Source organism: Pan troglodytes, chromosome 1 (genome assembly GCF_028858775.2).
Source record: "Pan troglodytes isolate AG18354 chromosome 1, NHGRI_mPanTro3-v2.0_pri, whole genome shotgun sequence".
NCBI classification, from domain to species: domain Eukaryota; kingdom Metazoa; phylum Chordata; class Mammalia; order Primates; family Hominidae; genus Pan; species Pan troglodytes.
Window position 1 is genome coordinate 121,621,802 of NC_072398.2, and position 21,775 is coordinate 121,643,576.

At 41.8% G+C, this 21,775-nt stretch overlaps 1 protein-coding gene and 1 pseudogene across 3 annotated transcripts in view; one reads left to right on the top strand and one right to left on the bottom strand.

Annotated features, from left to right (window-relative positions):
• Positions 1-21,775, bottom strand: part of GSTM2 (glutathione S-transferase mu 2) — a 295,697-nt gene that overhangs the window by 94,863 nt on the left and 179,059 nt on the right. The gene's annotated exons all lie outside the window — the stretch shown is intronic.
• Positions 1-21,775, top strand: part of LOC457090 (sortilin 1 pseudogene) — a 64,050-nt pseudogene that overhangs the window by 32,676 nt on the left and 9,599 nt on the right. Inside the window, exons 4-8 of the transcript NR_190214.1 lie at positions 9,198-9,300; positions 10,133-10,297; positions 13,635-13,708; positions 17,106-17,155; positions 18,756-18,886. The product of NR_190214.1 is annotated as a sortilin 1 pseudogene (transcript). The remainder of the gene's footprint in view (positions 1-9,197; positions 9,301-10,132; positions 10,298-13,634; positions 13,709-17,105; positions 17,156-18,755; positions 18,887-21,775) is intronic.

Here is a 21,775-nt window from a genome sequence, read left to right on the forward strand (position 1 = left end):
CCTGCCAACATGCAAATGTTACTAACACCTGGCATTATGACCTACATCCATGCTGATGGGTCGGTACTCATACCTTCACTCTGCTGGTAACCCCTCATTTTTTTAGATTGACATAATTTACTTAATCATTGTTCCATTGGATAGTTAGGTTGTAGCTGTTTTTTTCGCTGTAACTAATACTACTGTGATCAGTATCATACATATTTGTGTCATAGGGGATGTTTATTTCTAGTTCACTCTTCAGTAGCAAAGGAAAACCTCCACTCTGATGGATGTCAATGTGTTTTAAAGGCTGTTTGTTAAATGCCTCTTTCTCTAGGTTGAATTATCTTGTATACCTAATGCCTCAACAACTTAAGACAATCAAAACCAAAACAAGAACCAATACTGCCATGTCACTGTTTAAATACCACCACCATCAGACTCAGCCTTTTTTCAGCCTGTTTTTGTCTAGTCTTGTGAAAAACCCCGCTTTCCTGACATACTTTACTAGAGTGCAATTCTATTTGTTTCTGATATAGTATAATGTTACCAAGGTACTTTTTTTTCATGTTACCCAGCAGTTTTTTGTTTCTTTTTTTTTTTGTTTGTTTAACCACATTGACTTTGAATATTAATTATCTCTTCCCTGCCATGAAGTGGAAACTGACTCTGTACCCACTTCTAGAGTTTAGGCGGAAACTGTAAATATGCCTTGTTGCCTTTCCAACTGGGCTGGCCTGGCTTAAAGTGACTGGCCAACCAAGTCAACCATGTCAAACATGCCAACCAAGAGGCAACTGTTGTTTCAGAAATGAGAAAGGGAAAGAAGCAGTTTGATCAAAATGGGTCCTGAGTATGCTGAGGTTGCCCAATTACCGATAAAAGCCCATTGAACCCACTCTGAAGATTTTTCTGTTTTTCGCAGCATTGGTGATTATATTATTCGTTAGACCATCTTCGCGTACTAAATCTTATATGGTTAAAGGTTCATTTGGATTTGAAATAAAAAACAGCAAATCACATGCCACCTGCTCTGTGTATTACAGCATGAAGTCTCACAAGAATAGAAGGAAGTTGTCTCTGTTGATATACAGAATTAGAGGGAGTATACTTCTGTCTTTAGGCCGTGAAAAAGAATTATTGAAGGATTTGGGAGATTATATGTATGTGTATGTATGTATATGTGTGTATACATATGTTTCTGTATACATATGTTTGTGTGTATGTACATGCATACACACACATATGCATATTTTCCATTTAAGGGAATCATATTTGTATAGTATAAATTTTGATTTCCTTATAAGGAATATTAGTTTTATAATGGATTATAGAGTATGTTTGTCTCTCACTTGCACATATGAAGTTAAAGAAATAAACTAGCTACAATTAAGATGATAATTTGATTTTTGGCAACTAAAAGATATTTTCCATCTTTTTGTTTTATGATGTCTTGAGTCCAACTTTTCATTGTATAATTTACTTAGTGAAGCAAATGTAGGCATTATTCTACACCAATGTTATATACCTAATTATTAATATCACAAAGACTGCTGGGCTATTTTATTCCTGGTGTTTCTATTGAGAATTGCTCAAATTTCCCTATTAAGAGGTTTTGCATTAAAATATATTACATAGTCAATGTAAGTTTTTCAGAATGTTACTTGAGATTTTTTAAAAAGGATAACTTAAAGGTATACAATGCAAAGTGCTGCTAGTGCAGTAAACCAGCTTCTTCAAGGCATGTTGTGTAACAACCTTTTTAATGATATGCTCAGTTCAGTTTTCACTGCAGTAGATTGTTAACAATGACTGCATATTTCAGTTACAAGCTTGGGATAAATTCCATTTACAACATATATTTTCTTGCTTTTTTTTTTTTTAAAGAAAAAGTATATTAAAATGTGATGATGGCATTTTACCTTTAATACAACTTCACTTCTATACATGTAAAGTTGTCAATCAGAGTAAGATGAAGACCCACAAATACATATTCATGTTCCTTCTGATTAAAAGTTCTGTGATTTTTTTATTTACAATATCTTACTCTCTTTATTTTCCCACTTGTAGTTTCAAAATTTCTACAGAAAACATGTATCCTTTCCCAATAATGATAAAACACAACATAGTTAAATAAAAACACAAGGTAATATCAGACAGTGGGGGAAAAAGACACTGAAATATTGGGAATTAAGTTTATTATGAATTCAAATCTTGCCAATATTACCCAGCAGTAATTTCAGGTCCATGATTATTTTGATACATTTTAATAAACTACATTCTCCCTATTGATCTTTTACCTGGAAATCTCAGTGCAGTTGGTTGTCATTATTAGTGATAGTTATGTTCTGTAAAGTTGTCATGAATATTGAATTAGTTAATAGTGAACCATTGCTCCTAGGGGGACATATAGGGTTAGGTTTCTGCAAACTTCTGGTCACAGCACTCATTTTCATCAAATGATCAATACATAACTTTGTTTTATGTGTGTTTCTGTTTAAAGATACCTTATTTAATGTGTATTATTGATTCATTAACACTGAATTCACGGCCAATAGCACTAGAACTCTTGCCCAAACAAGGCTTGTCTCATATACTCATATTTCCTCCATGAGGCACATCAAAGTCTTCTTGTGTTTAGGAACACTAAACAGCTTGTTGACACTGCTCTTGGAGGCTATTTAAACAGAAAAAGTACCCCCCCAAAAAAAGCATAAACTTGCAAAAACCTAAGTAGAAAAAAACTAAGTAGACCGTGAAAAGGACACTTATTTATAGTATTAGAACTGAACACAAAGGCAAAGCATCACCTTGTTTGACCTCAGCTGGGAATGGGTACACTGGGTGACTCACATTTTTGCTGCTCTATGAATGTCTATAAATGACTGGCAAGGGACCATGAGTACTGATTTGGGGATTACAAATAAATTTAAGAAGGTAAACAAATTTACAAATATAGAATCCATGAATAATGAAGATTGTATAAGCTTTCTCAATTAGTAAAAACCACAAAACAATAATATTTTTAAGAGTTTACCATCATCCTTGTTACTTTTATGTTATAATTTATAGTGGCTTAGTCATGGCAAAATGAACAAAAGAAAATGGGTAGAAGCAGAAAGAGTTTTTGAGGTGCATGCTTGAAAAAGCCTACATAGCTGTTAATGAAACTTAAAGATGATTCTGGTGAAGGCTCAGAAAGAAAAGAGGAGGGCTGTAGAGAAAACTTCTATCTTAGAGAATACCTAAGTAATCCATGGTAGAATATTCGTAAAAATGTGGACCACAAAGGCCATTATGATGGGTTTCTGGCAGAAATGAGGAACTTGTTGTTGGACAGTAGAGAAAAAGCAATCCTTGTTATAAAGTGGCAGAGAACTAGGCTGAATTGTGTTCATGTTCTAGTGTTTTGTGGAAAGTAGAACTTGCAAACAATGAAATTGCATATTTAGCTAAAACAATATCTAAGTAAAATGTTGAAGTTGCAGCTTGGTTCCTCCTGACTGCTCGTAGTAAAATGTGGGAAAAGAGAAATGACTTAAAGACAGAATTATTAAGCAAGAAGAAAGCAGTACTAAAAGATTTGGAAAATTCTCAGTCTATCTAAATTGCACAGACTGCAATAATAGGATGTGAATAATTAGGATGTGGCCAAGTGACCATTTGATAAAGAGATTAGCATAGGTGTAAACTAAGAACTCAATCAGTCACCCCAACAGGAAAACTGCCAGTTTGAACCCAATGAGGGAAGGCTTTCAGATTTCAAGGACCACAGAGCTATTCAGTTGCGTATGTGTGCTCTTCTTTAAGACAAGGCCATTCAGGGATCACCAAGGCTGCCTCCTCAATTTCAAAAGAAGGGACCATCACCCAAAGCCATGGGAGAAGGGCCACCCAGATCCTTGCGGGCCTACCCCCTTTCTGGCAAGGCTGCAGAGCAAGAACACAATCCTAGCGTGTCTGGGAAGAGGAGGGACCCCCTCCCCAATATTGGACCTGTAGGACAGAGCATAGAGCCAAAGAGAATTGTTTTCAAGCTTTAATATCTAGGCCAGGCGCAGTGGCTCATACTTGTAATCCCAGCACTTTGGGAGGCTGAGGTGGAAGGATTGCTTGGGGCCAGGAGTTTGAGACCAGCCTGGGCAACATAGTGAGACCCATCTCTACCAAAAAAAAAAAAAAAAAAAAAATTGAGTGTGGTGGCACATGACTGTAGTCCTAGCTACTTGGGAGGCTAAGGCAGAAGAATTGCTTGATCTCAGGAGTTCTAGGCTATAGTGAGCTATGATCTCATCATTGCACCCCAGCCTGGGTGGCAGAGCAAGACCCTCTCTTTATTTATTTATTTTTGACACAGGGTCTTACACTGTTGCCCAGGCTGGAGTGCAGTGGCATGATCACGGCTCATTGTAGCTTTGAGCTCCTGGGCTCAAGTGATCCTCCTGCCTCAGCCTCCCAAGTGGCTGGGACTACAGGCTGGAAACCACCATGCTCAACTAAATTTTGTATACTTTGTAGAGATGGGTTTTCACTATGTTGCCTTTGGGAGGCCGAGGTGGGAGGATGCCCAGCCTTAAGACCTACTCTTTAAAAATAACTAAATAAATATATCTCATGAAGTTTGCCTGTATTTTAGACTTATTTGGAGCCACCTTTCATCTTTTCCATTTCCCTTTTTTGGAATGGAAATGTCTATACTGTGCCTGTCCCACCATTGTATTTTGGAAGTGCATAACTTGTTTGGTTTCACAGGTACACAACTGAAGAGCAGTTTGCTTCAAGATGAATCATACCTTGAGTCTCACCTTTGTCTGATATAGATGATATTTAGATGACACTTTCAATTTTAGACTTTAGAGTTGATGCTGGAACAAGTTAAGACTTTAGGCCAGACGCGGTAACTCATGCCTGTAATCCCAGCACTTAGGGAGGCCTAGGAGGGTGGATCATCTGAGGTCAGGAGTTCGAGACCAGCCTGGCCAACATGGAGAAACCCTGTCTCTACTAAAAATACAAAAATTAGCTGGGTGTGGTGGCACATACCTGTAATCCCAGCTACTTGGGAGGCTGAGGCAGGAGAACCGCTTGACCCTGGGAGACAGAGGTTGCAGTGAGCCGAGATCATGCCATTGCACTCCAGCCTGGGTAACAAGAGTGGAACTCTGTCTCAAAAAAATAAAATAAAATAAAAAGGCTTTTGAGGCTGCTGGGATGTAATGAATGTATTTTGCATGTGAGAAGGACATGAGTTTGGAGGAATGGAGTGGAGGGGCAGGGTGGGGGTGTCAGGATGCCGTACACTGAATGTTTATGTTCCCTCTGAACTCATATGTTGAAATTTTAACCCCTAGTGCGATGGTATTAGGAGGTGGGACCTTCGGTAAGTGATTAGGTCATAAGGGCAGAACCTTCACCAGTGGGATTAGTCCCTTTATAAGAGAGACCCCGAGAGCTCCCTTGCCCCTTCTGTCATGTACGGTTACAGTGACAAGAGGGTAATCTGTGAAGCAGGAAGCAGACCCTCACCAGACAGCACATCTGCTGGCATCTTCATCTTAGACTTCTCAGCCTCCAGAACAGTGAGAAATGAATTTCTGCTGTTTATAAGCCACCCAGTTTATAATATTCTTTTATAGCAGCCCTAGCTAAAATAAGCTGTATTCCAAATATATTTGTATTTTAGCATTATTTTCTTGAGTTATAAACATGTGCATGTTTACACCGTGGATACATGCAAAAATGATCATTTATTTTTGGTAACCAGAAAATGGATATTAGTGTTGATGCATAGAATTGTTATTAAAAAGACTTGTTTCTTTTTTTTTCTTTTTTTTTTTTTTTTGAGATGGAGTCTCGCTCTGTCGCCCAGGCTGCAGTGCAGTGGCACGATCTCGGCTCACTGCAACCTCTGCCTCCTGGGGTCAAGCAATTCTCTGCCTCAGCCTCCTGAGTAGCAGGGATTTCAGGCGCGTGCCACCACGCCTGGCTAATTTTTGTGTTTTTAGTAGAGACAGGGTTTCACCATCTTGGCCAGGCTGGTCTTGAACTCCTGACCTTGTGATCCACCTGCCTTGGCCTCCCAAAGTGCTGGGATTACAGGCGTGAGCCACCACGCCTGGCCAAAAAGACTTGTTTCTAAAGCAGTTGGTTTCACAGCGTTTTAACTGTTTACTTATCATTCAACGGCTGTTCATAACGCTATTATCATATGGAATTTGAAAATTAGATTTATCAAAGTTGCTTCATCAATTTCCTCTTCATGACATATGCTGATAGAAAATAAAGTGCTAGGATCACACCTCTAATTCTAGAGCTTTGGGAGGCCAAGGTGGGAAGATTGCTTGAGGCCAGGAGTTTGAGACCATACATATCTTCATGATATGTATGCTGATAGAAAATAAAGCTACATTTAAATAAAGCATTATGTTAAAAAATATACCCCTGGGCCCAAAGTGGCCTTGCTAGAACCCTACTTAAGTCCCAGCAGGTTGATACTAGTTCATTTTCTCCATTTATTTAACGGACTAAAGTACCAGAGTGCTGTAGCAGGTGATTTTTTGTTTTGCTCATGCTGGTTTCTTTTTTTGAAGGGCAGGGATGTGTTTGTTGTGCCAAGTTCTTAAAAAGCAAGCAGGCTTGCCAACAGGTTTGTGGAGATTCTCTGGGGATGTCATGAAGGAGGACCAATTTGTAAACTAGTACTAATCAGGCTGCTTCAACCCCTTTGGAAGATTTACAGAGCTGTTGATGATACATGCACTGTAGAGCTGGGAATTGTTTATGCACATCTCTTGGCCAGCTGTCAGGAAGATAAGAGCTGATCTACTGCAAAGCCAAAGAAAGGGTAATATAATATAGGACTCTGTTGGGTGGCGCCCAATTGTATTTCATTTATCTAGGAATTTTCTGTGTGTGTGTATGTACTTAAGGAAGGATAGAGTCATTCAGACAACTTAGACATATGTAGTTTGTTTCAGCATATTATCAGGGACCTCTACATACACACATGGATACTTCCCTTCTGTCTCCAACTTTCTCTTAGCTGATCTCTTCTGCCAGGTCATAAGCCCCCAGCAAGATAGAGGAAGACCCCAGTTTGTAAGGGAAAAAATCCTCACAGATAATTAAAAGTTATCTCCAGTTTAGGGCTAAAGGTTCAGATAATTGGACTATAGTTTCAATTTTGCCCTTAATTAACTAGTTGACTTTTGATAAATTGCCTTCCCTTGCAACTCCTCATCTGTGAAATGAGGGAGTTGGACAAGATGTTCACTTCAGCCCCTTACACTGCTCATGGTTCTGCAATTCTTTATTTGTTGAGGCCGCTACCAAAACCTGTAACATCATTTACATCATGTACATTCAAGCTTCACTTATTGATGGGGATACATTCTGCGAAGTGCATCATTAGGTGATTTCATTATTGTGCAAACATCACAGAGTGTACTTACTCACACCTGGACAGTATAGCCTGCTACACACCACAGCTATATGGTATAACTTCTTGTTCCTAGGCAACAAACCTGTAGAGCATGTTACTGTACTGAATACTGTAGGCAGCTGTAACACAGTACTAAGTATTTGTATATCTAAGCATAGAAAAGGCATGGTAACAATATGGTTTCATAATCTGGACTCACCATCATATAAACAGTCCATTGGTAACCAAAACATCTTCATGCAACACATAACTATATTCTATCATTGAAGACCACTGCAGATTACATTTATCTGTGTGCAAAAATTTGCAGTGCACAGCAGTCTTCATTGATGGATACTTAAATTTAATGAACATTAAGATTTAGCATTGTGTATTGTGTAAGAGAGCTATACATAGTATTAAACCTGTCAGGGTTAGACAGCTATGGAATTTTTGCTTTTATTTTCCAGAATCTAAACATGGATTCGAATACTTCTCAAAGATATTGTTGGAATGAACTTTTGGAAAAAGCTTGGAAACTCTGAGAGTTGAGATTAAGTTTGTTTGTTTTTCCTAGCTGTATTTCATGTACTGAGGGCCTTACAGACTTGTGCCTAGGGATGGTAACTTCTACGGGGAAAAACTTCAAGAACTTGCTACAGCTTCATTTACAGCTTTATCATAACTACTGTGGATTAATAGATTAGTTAGAAGCCTTTGGGAGCACTTTGCATAGATCTCACCTTAAACTAACCTGAATAATAAGGGAATAGTTGATTCTGTAACTAAGTACAGAGGAATGACAGGCTTCAGGGTCAATTCAATTCAGTGTCATAGGCTCTGCTTCTCAGGTATTCTGAAATTACCTTCTCTGTGCTCCCATTGTGACAGAATGACGATAGCAGTCTTTACTGTGTGTTCACATACTGCATCATTGGGGTTTCTCAACCTTAGTACTCTTGACATTGGGGCCAGGTAATTCTTTATTATTGTGGGACTGTCCTGTGCCTTTTAGGATGTTTGGCAACATCGCTGGCCACTACCCACTTAATGCCAGTAGCACCTCAGCCCTGCATTGTGATAATCAAAAATGTCTGTAGGACCGGGCGCAGTGGCTCATGCCTGTAATCCCAGCACTTTGGGAGGCCGAGGCGGGCGGATCACTTTGAGCTTGGGAGTCAAGACCAGCCTGAGCAATGTGGTGAAACCCCGTCTCTACTTAAAATACAAAAATTAGCCAGGCGTGGTGACACGGACCTGTAATTCCAGCTACTCGGGAGGCTGAGGCTGGAGAATCACTTGAGCCTGGGAATTGCACCACTGAGCTGAGATTGCATCACTGCACTCCAGCCTGGGTAACAGAGTGTGATCTTGTCTCAAAGGAAAAAAAAAAGTCTGCAAACATTACCAAATGTTTCTTGGGGGACAAAAGCACCCTGATTGAGAACTGCTGGTCTGAAGGAATATAGACCATTTTATCAGGTGGCTATCATAAGTGGGAGGCAGTGTGCTTCCCAGAAGACCCCAAATTTCTCACCCACCTTTTATCTCCCATTGGCTCATCCTGAGTCACTCCCCGATTCCTGAACCCCCATCACTGGTGAGCGGGTGGGGGGGGGGGGGTGGAATGTTCTTCGGACTCACCAGGGCACCTCTGGAGCTAGGAATGTGGCTATTCAGGGTGAGCCGAGTCTCTCAGCATGATTGGTGGAAAGGGAGAATGAAAGCTGAGTAGGAACTCAGTAATATCCATGACCACTGCACCCTAAATTTGCCCTTTTTTTCTTTCTCTCAGTGAGGATTATGGGAAGAACTTTAAGGATATTACAAATCTCATCAATAACACCTTTATTCGGACTGAATTTGGCATGGCTATTGGTCCTGAGAACTCTGGAAAGGTGAGACTCATTCTTGTATACATAAAGCTTGTGCTTGATACCACATGCAGAGCTGTCAGATATTAGTATTGGCATGGTCCAGTGATTCACAGTAATGTATTTTAGTTTAGTATTGCTATATTTATATTTTAAAATTAAACACAATTTTTTTAAGGGTCTCACTCTGTCTCCCAGGCTGGAGTGCAGTGATACCGTCACGGCTCGCTGCAGCCTTGACCTTCCAGGCTCAAGGGATCCTCCCACCTCAGTCACTTGAGTAGCTGGGACTACAGGCTCTTGCCACCACTCCTGGGTAATTTTTGTATTTTTTTGTAGAGGGTTTCACCATGTTGCTCAGGCTGGTCTTGAACTCCTGGGCTCAAGCAATCCACCCACCTCAGCCCCTGAAGTGCTGGGATTACAGGCATGAGCCACTGTGCCTGCCTTAAACACAATTTAATATCGATCATATAAGAATGGAACTCTGAGCACACAGGTTTATTTGTTTTTGTTCCCCGCCCAAGGTGCACCAAAGCCCTTAATAATTATGCAGCAGTTGCTTAACATTACAATGTATATAACCTATGACAACATTTTAGTTTTTTGGAAAACTAATCTCAGCCTAATCTAGGCTTGAACCCACAGATATGATGTCCCAGCTCAGTTCAGGGTGTTATTTTTTTATAAGAATAAGACCCAAGGGGTAGAGTGGAACAACTAATCAGTTTTTATAACTCTTCTTATTTCTAGAACTAAAATTTCTTAACTAATGTCTGGTGAAAATGGTGTAAGAACTCCTGTGCTTGCATAGATAGTATCATACTCTGAATCAGATCTTTCCTCTTCCTATCAGGTGGTATTAACAGCAGAGGTGTCTGGAGGAAGTCGTGGAGGAAGAATCTTCAGATCATCAGATTTTGCAAAGAATTTTGTGCAAACAGATCTCCCTTTTCATCCTCTCACTCAGATGATGTATAGCCCTCAGAATTCTGATTATCTTTTAGCTCTCAGCACTGAAGTAAGTCCAGTTGAGGAACATGGTTTGCCTTTTGCATTTTATAGTCTCAAATGTACTGTCTTAGAAGGATCCTTTAGGAAATGCTTTTAATATTGGACTTCTTTCGAGTCTCCTTATGGCATGAAGTATGTATTTTTTTGACGTTTTTTCCTATTTGGTAAAGGACACGATTTCCACATGCTATCTATTCCAGGTAAGTGTGATGCCTAGTTGTCACTGTAATTTTTTTAAGTGACTAAATGTATGGTATTGGAGTAATGAACTAGAAAACAGTTTAATTTAATCATTCTTGTGCTACAAGGGACAAGCATAAATTGTCAAACTCCTGATGTTGTCATTGTTCCTTTTCTATGATCAAACAACATCTTTCTAATTTTTTTCTTTTTTGTTATGTCCTCAGTTTATAAAACATACTGATTTCTGTCTTTGACACTCATGTATTAAATATCCAAAGTCTTAAATCCCCGCGCTCCCTACCACGTTCCTATACTTTCCCCAGAAACCAGTGTGTTTCCCTAACCCTCCCACTTCTCAAAGTTCTCTGAGGAACACATTCAGCTTCTCCTTTCCTGGAGGACCAGTCTCCTTTACTGTGGTTAAGGGCCCAAAGTGGCTGAGTTGCTAGACTATAATAATCAGAATTATACTTTACATTTTTATGGCCTTCTCTCATCAGATAGAAACACCTGAGGAGCTAGTTCAAGAGGCACATCCCTTTGCCCAAACCCAGATATAATAAATCAATGACTTCTGTTGTGGGGTGGCTAATATTTTTAACAGGCTCCCCAGCTGAGCCTGAGCACCAAAGTTTGAGAGTCATTGCTGTACTGACTGTTTTGGGGTCCGAAACAAGATCATCAACTGTGAACAAGTCAGGCTGAGCAAAGGATGACATAGGAGGATGAAGGGCACTGGAAGAGAGGTCTGGGTTCTGGGCTTTCTGTGGGGAGATTTTTGAGCAGAGGTGAGGCTGAGGGGCACCAGGAGGGCCAGAGTTATGTTTTTTTTTGCTTTTTTTTTTTTTTTTTTTGAGACAGAGTTTTGCTCTTCTTGCCCAGGCTGGAGTGCAATGGCGCAATCTGGTCTCACTGCAACCTCCACCTCCCGGGTACAAGTGCTTCTCCTGCCTCAGCCTCCAGAGTAGCCGAGATTACAGGCATGTGCACCCAGGCCCAGCTAATTTTTTTGTATTTTTAGTAGAGACAGGGTTTCACCATGTTGGCCAGGCTGGTCTCGAACTCCTGACCTCAGGTGATCTGCCCGCCTCGGCCTCCCAAAGTGCTGGGATTACAGGTGTGAGCCAGTGTGTCCGGCCTCAGAGTTATGCTTAGCAGTGGAGGCCAGAGGAAGGAAACTAGCTTGCTGGGGAGTAAGCTTCAGATCTTAGAACAACAATTCCTGGAAATTGGCCTCCAGCAGCTTAAGCTGAAAGCACTACAAGGGAGCAAGGAGTGAACAGACCCATAGAGCTCCCCTTTGACTACTGCATCTTCCTTACCAAGTGTCTCAGGGTTATTAAAACAGCACTGTCCTCAGGAAGAGACAGATACAGTCTGCTTCTGTACCTGAAATTTCTTCCACTTAAGGGTAAGTCTGAAGTACATATAATTGGGATGGAGAAGAGGGACCAATTTGTACTAAAGTGCAAATCAGTGGTATCAAATTCTGCCTTGTCTTTATAAGTAGAATTAGGTAAATTAGAAATGCTAGGATGTGAGTATTACCAGGGGAGAAAAAGTTAGAGGAGAATGGTGAGTGAGAGTACAGGAGTACTGAACGTAAATTCTGCCTAAATAAGTTACATTTAATTTCAGCTAGACTAGGACATCTCTGTCCCATCTCCACTGAGGCGGAGCTCAGTAAGCTCACATTGCCGGTGTAATGTTGTCAGTCAGAATTTTGTTAAGTCTCTGCTACATTTCAAACTATTGGCCAATCCCTCCTTTTGAGAACTCTAATTGTTTGGCTTCTGTGACATTATTCCTTTTAGTTCCTTCCTTAACGTCCTTTCAGCCTACCCTTAAATGCCTACTCCTCATTTCACTGAGCATTCTCTTCCACTCTTACCATTTAGCTACCACCACCTATAATGTATAAGATTTTCAAATCCTTATCTCTAGCCCTGGCTTTCCCCTAATGCATCATATTCCTGTCTTGCTGCCCCCTGAATATCTCTAGCTGGATGTTCCACAAGCACCTTAAATCAATTTAAAACTGAGCTTCCTCCCTACTCTTCTCTCAGACCTGATCTTCTTCCCTTAATCCTTATACTAGTTAATGATATCACAATGCATCCTATACCCCAACCAGGAAACTAGAGTGACCAACTTACATGCATGTGCATGCACGTGCGTACACACACACACACACACACCCCTACCTCTCATCCTGCCCTGCAGGAGAAGTCATCCAGTTCTACTATGCTAGCTTCTAAATTCTTGCAGAGCCTGTTCCTCATGGCCAGTGTTCAAGACCTCATTAGCTCTTACCGAACTAATGTGGCAGTCATTCACTGCTTTTCCTTGCCTCTAGTCTGGACCCTCTGAAATCCATCTTTCCCATTCACGTCCAAGTACTCCACCTAAGAAAGTGAAACGGACTGTGTCATCCTCCTGCTTAGCACACATTCCTCCTGAGAGCACCTCATATGCAATAAACCCTGGAGTCCTTACCATGGCACAGAAGGAAGGCTCTCTGTGAGCTGGCCTCACCTTTCTACCTAGCGTTAGTTCCTCATTTGCTTACCTTGGAATTTGCACTCAAGTAATGCCTGATGGCTTTTAGCTCCCTGCACACACTGCAGGGTTTATGACCTCCTTGCGTTTGCTAATACTAGTCTCTCTTTGTGCAGCAACACCTCATCTCCCTGTTTGCCTTCTTTTGGTCCCACTGCTCATCATTTAAAACTCAGTGCACCTGTCTTCTTCAGGACACCATCTCTGATGCAATGTTCCTCCTCTCCTCACTTCTATACTAGACCATATTTTATAACTCTGCATAGTGTTGAACTTTCTTCTTATCTATGCGCCTTGTTAAACTGTGAGCCCCTTCTCTCAGCAGGGAGTGTGTCTTATTCATCTTTGTATCCCCAGTGCAACATCTGGTACAGTGCCTGGCACATAATAGGCACTTCATACGCATTTGTTATTCTGAACTTCCAAGACCCCAAAAGGGCCCAGATAAACCATGTGTGTGTCTGTGGAGCTCGGGCAGCTCTGATGGAGCTTCAGTGTGTGTTTTTCCTGTCCTGAATGATTGGATATGAAATATTAAAGGTCATACAAGCAACTACACAGGATAAAGCTAGAATTTTGATAAGTCATTTATAATCTTTCAGAATGGCCTGTGGGTGTCCAAGAATTTTGGGGGAAAATGGGAAGAAATCCACAAAGCAGTATGTTTGGCCAAATGGTGAGTAACAGAAGACTCCATCTGTGCAGAGCCCTAAACCCTTCCTGATAGCGCTGCCAAAAATCACATGAATAAATATTGAGCACTTACTGTGTGCCAAGTACTCTTCAGGGTGCCATAAGAGATGTTGGAGAGGGGTGTGACACAGGCCTTGACCTGGAGGAGCTTCTCATTCTGCTGGAAAAGAAGACTTAGTCTCACTTAAATGTTAGAACATAAAGTATAAAACAAGGCAGGTGACTGAGTTGCTGCTGCCTGCCCAGGGTTCATTCTCCATGAATGGTGACATCAATTAAAATACAATAAAATATAGCTTTAATTTAGGGATTTAAATACTTCTCCATGCCCAGATTTACCCTCTTGTCTAGAGTTCCATTTCAGTCATGTAGAACATGGCAAGGAATCAGGAAGAAAGCTGAAAGAGCTTCCAGACTCCTGAAGTCACATTGCGCACCAAAACTCATTCACTTTTCTTGGAGAGATTCCCTGCCCCTCCGGGTGCCTGCTTAAAGAGGATGGAGTGGAGGGAGCTCTTACTTGGGAGTCTCGTCACCTTTGTTCTGTCCTCACTCTGCTGCTAGTCAGGGGCTCAACCTTTCTGGGCTTTAGTTTTTTCCTTTTGTGAAAGGAGGCTTATTTGGAGAATGTGGGGATGGCTAAGCAAGAACTGAATTAACAGGCTTCATGCCTCCAAAATCTGATTAGGCTCAGAATGTTGTTTAGAGCCTCTTTCTCCTTTCCCTTTGACTAATTTCAGCTAATTTGTGAATCCCAGTTTATAGCAGATTGGTTACAGAGGTAGGATATGTAACTGCTGCAATAAGCACGTAACAGCATTAGAATTACAGCCTGAGAGCTGGAAGGAGGTGGAATTACTCTAAAAGAGCAGACAAAAACTTAGAGAATAAACAGTATTAAATTATTTAGTGCTAGATCAAGAAAGTACACCTGTGTTGGTAACTTCTAATGGGAACACTGTGTTATAGTTTGATAGAATTGATGTTCATGATGATGACCCACAATCCCAAGAGTTTCCTGTACTCTAGGAATCAGGAAAGTGTAGAATACAGATTTGAAATATGTCTACCAAGATTGATTAAAATATTAAATATATTGCTTAAATAAAGTAGGCCTTTTCTAGAAATGTTCTTGTTCTTGAGATAGGGTATTGCTCTTTTGTCCAGGCTAGAGTACAGTGGCACAGTCATGGCTTACCACAGCCTTGACCTCCTGGACTTAAGTGATCCTTCTGCCTCAGCCTCCCAAGTAGCTGGGACTACAGGCATGTGCCACCATGCCTAGCTAATTTTTGTATTTTTATTTTGTAGAGATAGGGGGTCTCACTATGTTGCCCAGGCTGATCTCAAACTCCTGTGCTAAAGCAATCCTTCCTCCTCAGCCTCCCAGAGTACTGGGATTATAGGTATGGGCTACCATGCCTAGCCCCAGAAATGTTTTTTTAATGAGGTTTTTATAGCACCACTCTGGTACACATGCCACATTTGCTTTCGTTTTATGTATTCTAATGAATTGTATTTGTACCTTATACAGTTTTATCAGGAAGGAAGGAATTTTTTTTTTCTTGAGACGGAGTCTTGCTCTGTTGCCCAGGCTGGGGTGCTGTGGTGCAATCTCGGCTCACTGCAGTCTCCACCTCCCAGGTTCAAGTGATTCTCCTGCCTCAGCCTCCTGAGTAGCTGGGATTACAGGCGTGTGCCACCACACCCAGCTAACTTTTGTATTTTTAGTAGCAATGGGGTTTCACCATGTTGGCCAAGCTGGTCTCAAACTCCTGACCTCCTGATCCGCCCACCTCAGCCTCCCAAAAGTGCTGGGATTACAGGGCATGAGCCACCGTACCAGGTGGAAGTAATTTTTAAGATAACTAAGTTAAATTGTTTCACTCCTGATGGAACTAAAACATGTAGGTCATGTGTAAATAATTTTTTTTTCTTTTTTTAAGATAAGGCCTGGCTCTGTCACCCAGGCTGGGATGTAGTGGCACGATCTCTGCTCATTGCAGCCTCTGCCTCCTGGGCTCAAGTGATCCTCGCACTTCAGCCTTCCCAGTAGCTGGAACTACAGGCATACACCTGGCTAAGTTTTGTTAAATTTTAATCATTAAAACTCATCTTTAGCCAAGTGCAGTGGCTCATACCCATAATCCAAGCACTTTGGGAGGCTGAGATGGAAGGATTGCTTGAGACCAGGAATTCAAGACCAGCCTGGGCAACAGAGTGAGACCCCATCTCTACAAAAAATTAATGAAAAAAAAAAAGCCAAGCATGGTGGTGCACACCTGTAGTCCTCGTTACTCAAGAGAAAGAGATGGGAGGATCACTTTAGCTGAGGAGTTCGAGGCTGCAGTGAGCTGTGATTGCACCACTGCACTCCAAACTAGGTGACAGAGCAAGACTCCGTCACTTAAATAAACAAAACCTTATCTTTAAAACTAAAAAGTTATTTTAAAATAGGATTTTGTTTTGTATCCTATGCAAGGTTTTTACTTTTGTAACTTATTTTTTGTTGTTGTTTAGTGTCTAAATATGAATAACCAGGATGCTGCTGTTTACTCACCTTTTTAGATCTCTAGTTTCTAGGAATTTACAACCAAAAGTTCTGAAAGAACATGCTCAAAACCAACACCTTTTTTTGGTTGCAATCCAGTAAGTGCCAGGAGGGTCTGAATCTAGTTCCCTGCAAACTCCCTTTCCAGGTTACATTTTAAATAATTCAACCTCTGACCTAGTTGTCTATTTGAGATGGAAGAACTAAATTATTTAACTCATACAAAGCATTGAACTAGATTCTGAAGGGAAACAGCAAAGTATAGTACCTGCCCTGAAGAAGCTAATTTATATAGTAGGAAAGGTAAGGCATATACTATGCAAGTAAAATAAAAAACAGGAGGCAAATGCATGCCAAGTGGCTGTGCAGATGGTACAGTGCTCTAAAACAGAGTTTCTCAATCTCAGCACTAATGACATTTTGGATCAAAGAATTCTTTATTGTGGGAGGACTGTCCTGTGCATCATAAAATGTGTAGCAACATCCCTGGCCTCTACCCGGTAGATGCCAATAACACCTCCGCCACCCACCCCTCAGTTGTGATGATCAAAAATGTCAGAGGCAAATGTTGAGAGGGTGAGTAGACCAGCATGACTGCCTGAAAGAGTTCACATAAAGAAGTGGTGGACTGTAGACAACACATGGGCCGGGCAGTGGGGAGCTTGACAGGCAGAGCTGTGAAGGACCAGGGCTCAGCACCTGAGAAGTGGTGCTTGTCAGTGCCTGTGAATGAAGCTTGTTAGACCTGCTAGGAAGTTTGTGAGTAAGGTCAACATAGTCCTTCAGCAGTCTTAAACCATTTCTTTTCCCCGTTTTTGCCTCATTGTAGGGGATCAGACAACACCATCTTCTTTACAACCTATGCAAATGGCTCCTGCAGTAAGTATATTTTAGTCCCAGAAAATAATGTCCTGTTGTCCATTCATGGTAGAATTTTCTGGGTTGTGCAAGGTAGAAACATAAAAGGTCCCTCCATTCTCCTGAAATTGTAATAGCTAAAGAAAGCTGTTAGTGGTTATTAAAATCTTGAAAGTAAAACCAAATTACTACACTACCCAGATCAAGTAAAAATATAGGCTATACGTAGAGGCAATATTTAATCTTAGCAATGTATTTATGTAAAGCAAATATTATGCTACAGACAATAGCAAATTGAAATGCATGGTTATTTCTACAGGAAAGCAAGGGTTGTGTTTGTGTTTGCAGAAGCAGCTGGCTTCCCAAACTCTGACACAGTTTGAAAACAGAAAGCAAAATCTTTCATTTACTCATTCAACAGATATTTGAGCACCTGCTCATATGCTAAACACTGTTCTAAGGATGGAGAGAAGAAAACACCCAAGGCCTGCCCTCATGGAATGTAAATTCAAGAAAACCAAAACTCCAGCTGGGCATGATGGTTGCATGCCTGCAGTCCCAGCTACTTGGGAGGCTGAGACAGCAGGATTGCTTGAGCCCAGAAGTTCAAGGACAGCTTGGGCAATGTGGCAAGACCCCCAGCTCTTAAAAGAAAAGAAAAGAAAACTCAAGACAATTTAAAATAGGATAAGATAATTCCAAACTGTGCCATGAAGAAAGTAGAGCAGCACGCTGTGGTTTTTTTTTTTTTTTTTTTTGAGGCGGAGTCTTGCTCTGTCGCCCAGGCTGGAGTGCAGTGGCGCCATCTCCGCTCACCACAAGCTCCGCCTCCTGGGTTTACACCATTCTCCTGCCTCAGCCTCCTGTGTAGCTGGGACTACAGACGCCTGTCACCACGCCCGGCTAATTTTTTGTATTTTTAGTAGAGATGGGGTTTCACCGTGTTAGCCAGGGTGGTCTTGAACTCCTGACCTCGTGATCCACCCGGCTCGGCCTCCCAAAGTGCTGGGATTACAGGCGTGAGCCACCGCACCCGTCTGCTGTGGCTTTGATGTTTTTATGAAACACTGTATTAGAATTAAGTAATCTCTTACCTTTCCATTGAGCATAAAATCTGAAATGTATAAAATAAAACACAAATATGAATTGCCTATATCTAATGCTATATCACTTTTTTTTTTTTTTTTTATGAGACGGAGTCTTGCTCTGTCACACAGGCTGGAGCACAGTGGCGCGATCTCTGCCCACTGAAAACTCTGCATCCCGGGTTCACGCCATTCTCCTGCCTCAGCCTCCCGAGTAGCTGGGACTACAGGCGCCCACCACCACGCCTGGCTAAATTTTTTTGTATATTTAATACAGATGGGGTTTCATGGTGTTAGCCAGTTTGGTCTCTATCTCCTGACCTCGTGATCTGCCCACCTCAGCCTCCCAAAGTTCTGGGATTACAGGCATGAGCCACTGCGCCTGGCCGCTGTATCACATTTTATGTTGTCACTTGATTAACATGCATAGTATTTAAAATGCTTTAGCTATAAAATTAAGACTGATTCTAAAACAACTGCTTTGAACTAGGCTCACCAGTAAGTGAAATTTTAATTAATATTTTGTCTTGTTTAAGAAGCTGACCTTGGGGCTCTGGAATTATGGAGAACTTCAGACTTGGGAAAAAGCTTCAAAACTATTGGTGTGAAAATCTACTCATTTGGTCTTGGGGGACGTTTCCTTTTTGCCTCTGTGATGGCTGATAAGGTAGGTATTGCCCTCTCCCCTTTGGGGTCTGATATTTCTGCAAATATCTCTCGTATAGATTCTCTTTATTACTTGGCATTGACAGAGTTTCTTGTCTTTTTGTTATATTTAGTACCACTGTGAGTGTTAGGGGTGATTCTTTTTGCAAAGGCTGATTGACTGATAGTCTACTCTGCACTTTGGCCTTCTGTCACCATGTGAATTCTGTTATCTTTTTTGGGATTGTTTTTTTTTTTTTTTGAAACAGAGTCTCTCTCTGTTGCCTAGGCTGGAGTGCAGTGACGCAATCTCGGCTCACTGCACCCTCCGCCTCCCAGATTAAAGCAATTCACCTGCCTCAACCTCCCAAGTAAGTGGGACTATAGGTGTGCACCACCACACCCGGATAATTTTTGTATTTTTAGTAGAGATGGGGTTTTGCCATGTTGGCCGGGCTGGTCTTGAACTCCTGAGCTCAGGTGATCCCCCCACCTCAGCCTCCCAAAGTGCTGGGATTATAGGCGTGAGCCACCACGCCCGACCAGGATATTTTGATCCAGTGTTTGGGCATTACTCAGACATGGACATCTGTAGAAAGCAATCTCTTGCTCATTATCCAAGAATAAAAATACAATTAGATAACATTAATTGAGTGCCTACTATATGCTAGGTACTATTCTAAGTCCCAGGAATATGGCAGTGAACAAAACAGATGAATTTCCTGCTCTCAGAACTTATGTTTAAGGGGGAAAATAAATACTCAAAAAATAAATATGAAGGCTGGGGGTAGTGGCTCACACTTGTAATCTCAGGACTTTGGGAGGCTGAGGCAGGTGGATCCCTTGAGCCCAGGAATTCAAGACCAGCCTGGGCAACATGACAAAACCCTGTCTCTACAAAAAATAAGAAAATTAGCCAGGCATGGTGGCATGTGCCTATAGTCTCAGCTACTTGGGAGGCTGAGGTGGGAGGATCATCTGAGCCTGGGGAGGTTGAGGCTGCAGTGAGCTGTGATCATGCCACTGCATTCCAGCCTGGGTAACAGCACAAGACCCTGTCTCATAAATAAATATAAATGTGAGTGTGTGTGTATCAGGTAATAATTAAAGCCGCGAAGAAATCTAAAACAGTGAGAAAACAAAGTGTCAGGAGTCAGTGCTCTTTTAGACAGACTGTTTAGGATGGGCTCTCTGAGACCTAAGTGAAACAAGAACTTGACCATGTGGCCATCTGGGAGGAGAGTAGGATGAGGCACAGCCAGTGCAGAGACCCTCAGGCTGGAGCATGCCCGATCAATCCAAGCAAAGGGGGGAAGGGCAGTATGGGGGGAGCACAGAGAATAATAGTCCAAAGTGGGGCCAGAGGGGGTCTGGCCAGACCTTATGTGGCCTTTGTAGATCACAATTAGGATGTGGGCCTTACTCTTCTTGTGTTGGGAGCTGTGAGAGGGTTGTGAGCAGGGGAATGCTGAGATTTGGCTTCTCTTTTGAAGAATAGGTGTGCGCAGAACAGCCTGACAGGGGCACGCGCAGAAGCAGCGGGAGCGCCGGGAGCTCTCTCAGGAGTCCAAGCTGGGGAGGTGGTAGCTTGGCCAGGCTCTTGGCAGTGGGTAACGGGGCAGGTGGTGAGACTGTGGATATATTTTTAAACATATTACTAATAGGACTTGCTGATGGATTTGATGTGGGTTGTGAGAGAATGAGTGGAATCAAGGGTACCTTTAAGAGTCTGTATCCTGAGCGCCTGAATGGTGGTGCCATTTTCTAGGATGGCAAAGACTGCAGGAGGAGCAGGTTGTGGGAGAAAAATCAAGAATTCTGTTTTGGGCCGAGCATGGTGGCTCACGCCTTAATCCCAGCCCTTTAGGAGGCTAAGGCGAGCAAATCACTTGCGGTCAGGAGTTTGAGAGCAGCCTGGCCAACATGGCGAAACCCTGTCTCTACTAAAAAATACAAAAAATTAGCCAAGCGTGGTGGCGCATGCCTGTAATCCCAGCTACTCGGGAGGCTGACGCACAAGAATCAATTGGACTGTGGAGACGGAGGTTGCAGTGAGCCAAGATCATGCCACTGCACTCCAGCCTGGGCAACAGAGTGAGACTCTGTCTCAAAAAAAATAAAAAAAGAATTCAGTTCTGCATATGAGACACCTATTAGATATCTGAATGGAGATGTCAAGTGAGCATTTGGGTATATGAATCTCCCTAATTGCTATGGTATTTGAAGCCATGTGACCAGATGATATCTTCTGGAGGAGTAAGTAGGTAGCAAAGAGGTGGGAGGACTGAGCAAGCCCTGAAGCACCCACAACTGAAAGGTTGGAAAGAGAAGAATCCAGCAAAGAAGACTGAGAGGGAGGGATCAGGGAGGAAGAGGGAAATCAGGACCATTGAGTTAGGTGCATTCTGAGAATTATCCGCTGGAGTTGGCGACGTGGAGGTTGTTGGTGACCTTGACAAAAGCACTTCATTGGAAGTTAAAAGGCCGATTGGAGTGACTTCAGTGAGAACTAGAGATGAAGAAGTAGGCAGTAAATACAGATAACTCTCCAGAGCCATTTTGTAATATCCTCCCAATAACCCTGTGAGCTAATAGTATTACCTCAGTTTTATAGATGAGGAAATTGAGTAACTTACCTAGGGTCAACCAGTAGTGGAATCCTGCTGGAAATCAGACTCAAATTCCAGAGGTAGCTTCCTATGCTATACTGCATATATGGTATAATGCTGTCTACAGAATTAAAATTTTGCGATGTACTTTTGAACTCTGGTTTCTACCTACAGTAATGAGAATAAGATTCAAAGTAATGCCGTGGTCCCTATATCTATTGAGATGATCCTGAATAACGTCTACCTTACCATGCTTTAACAAGTATCACTGAGTAATTTTTTATTTAACAGTTACGGTGCTG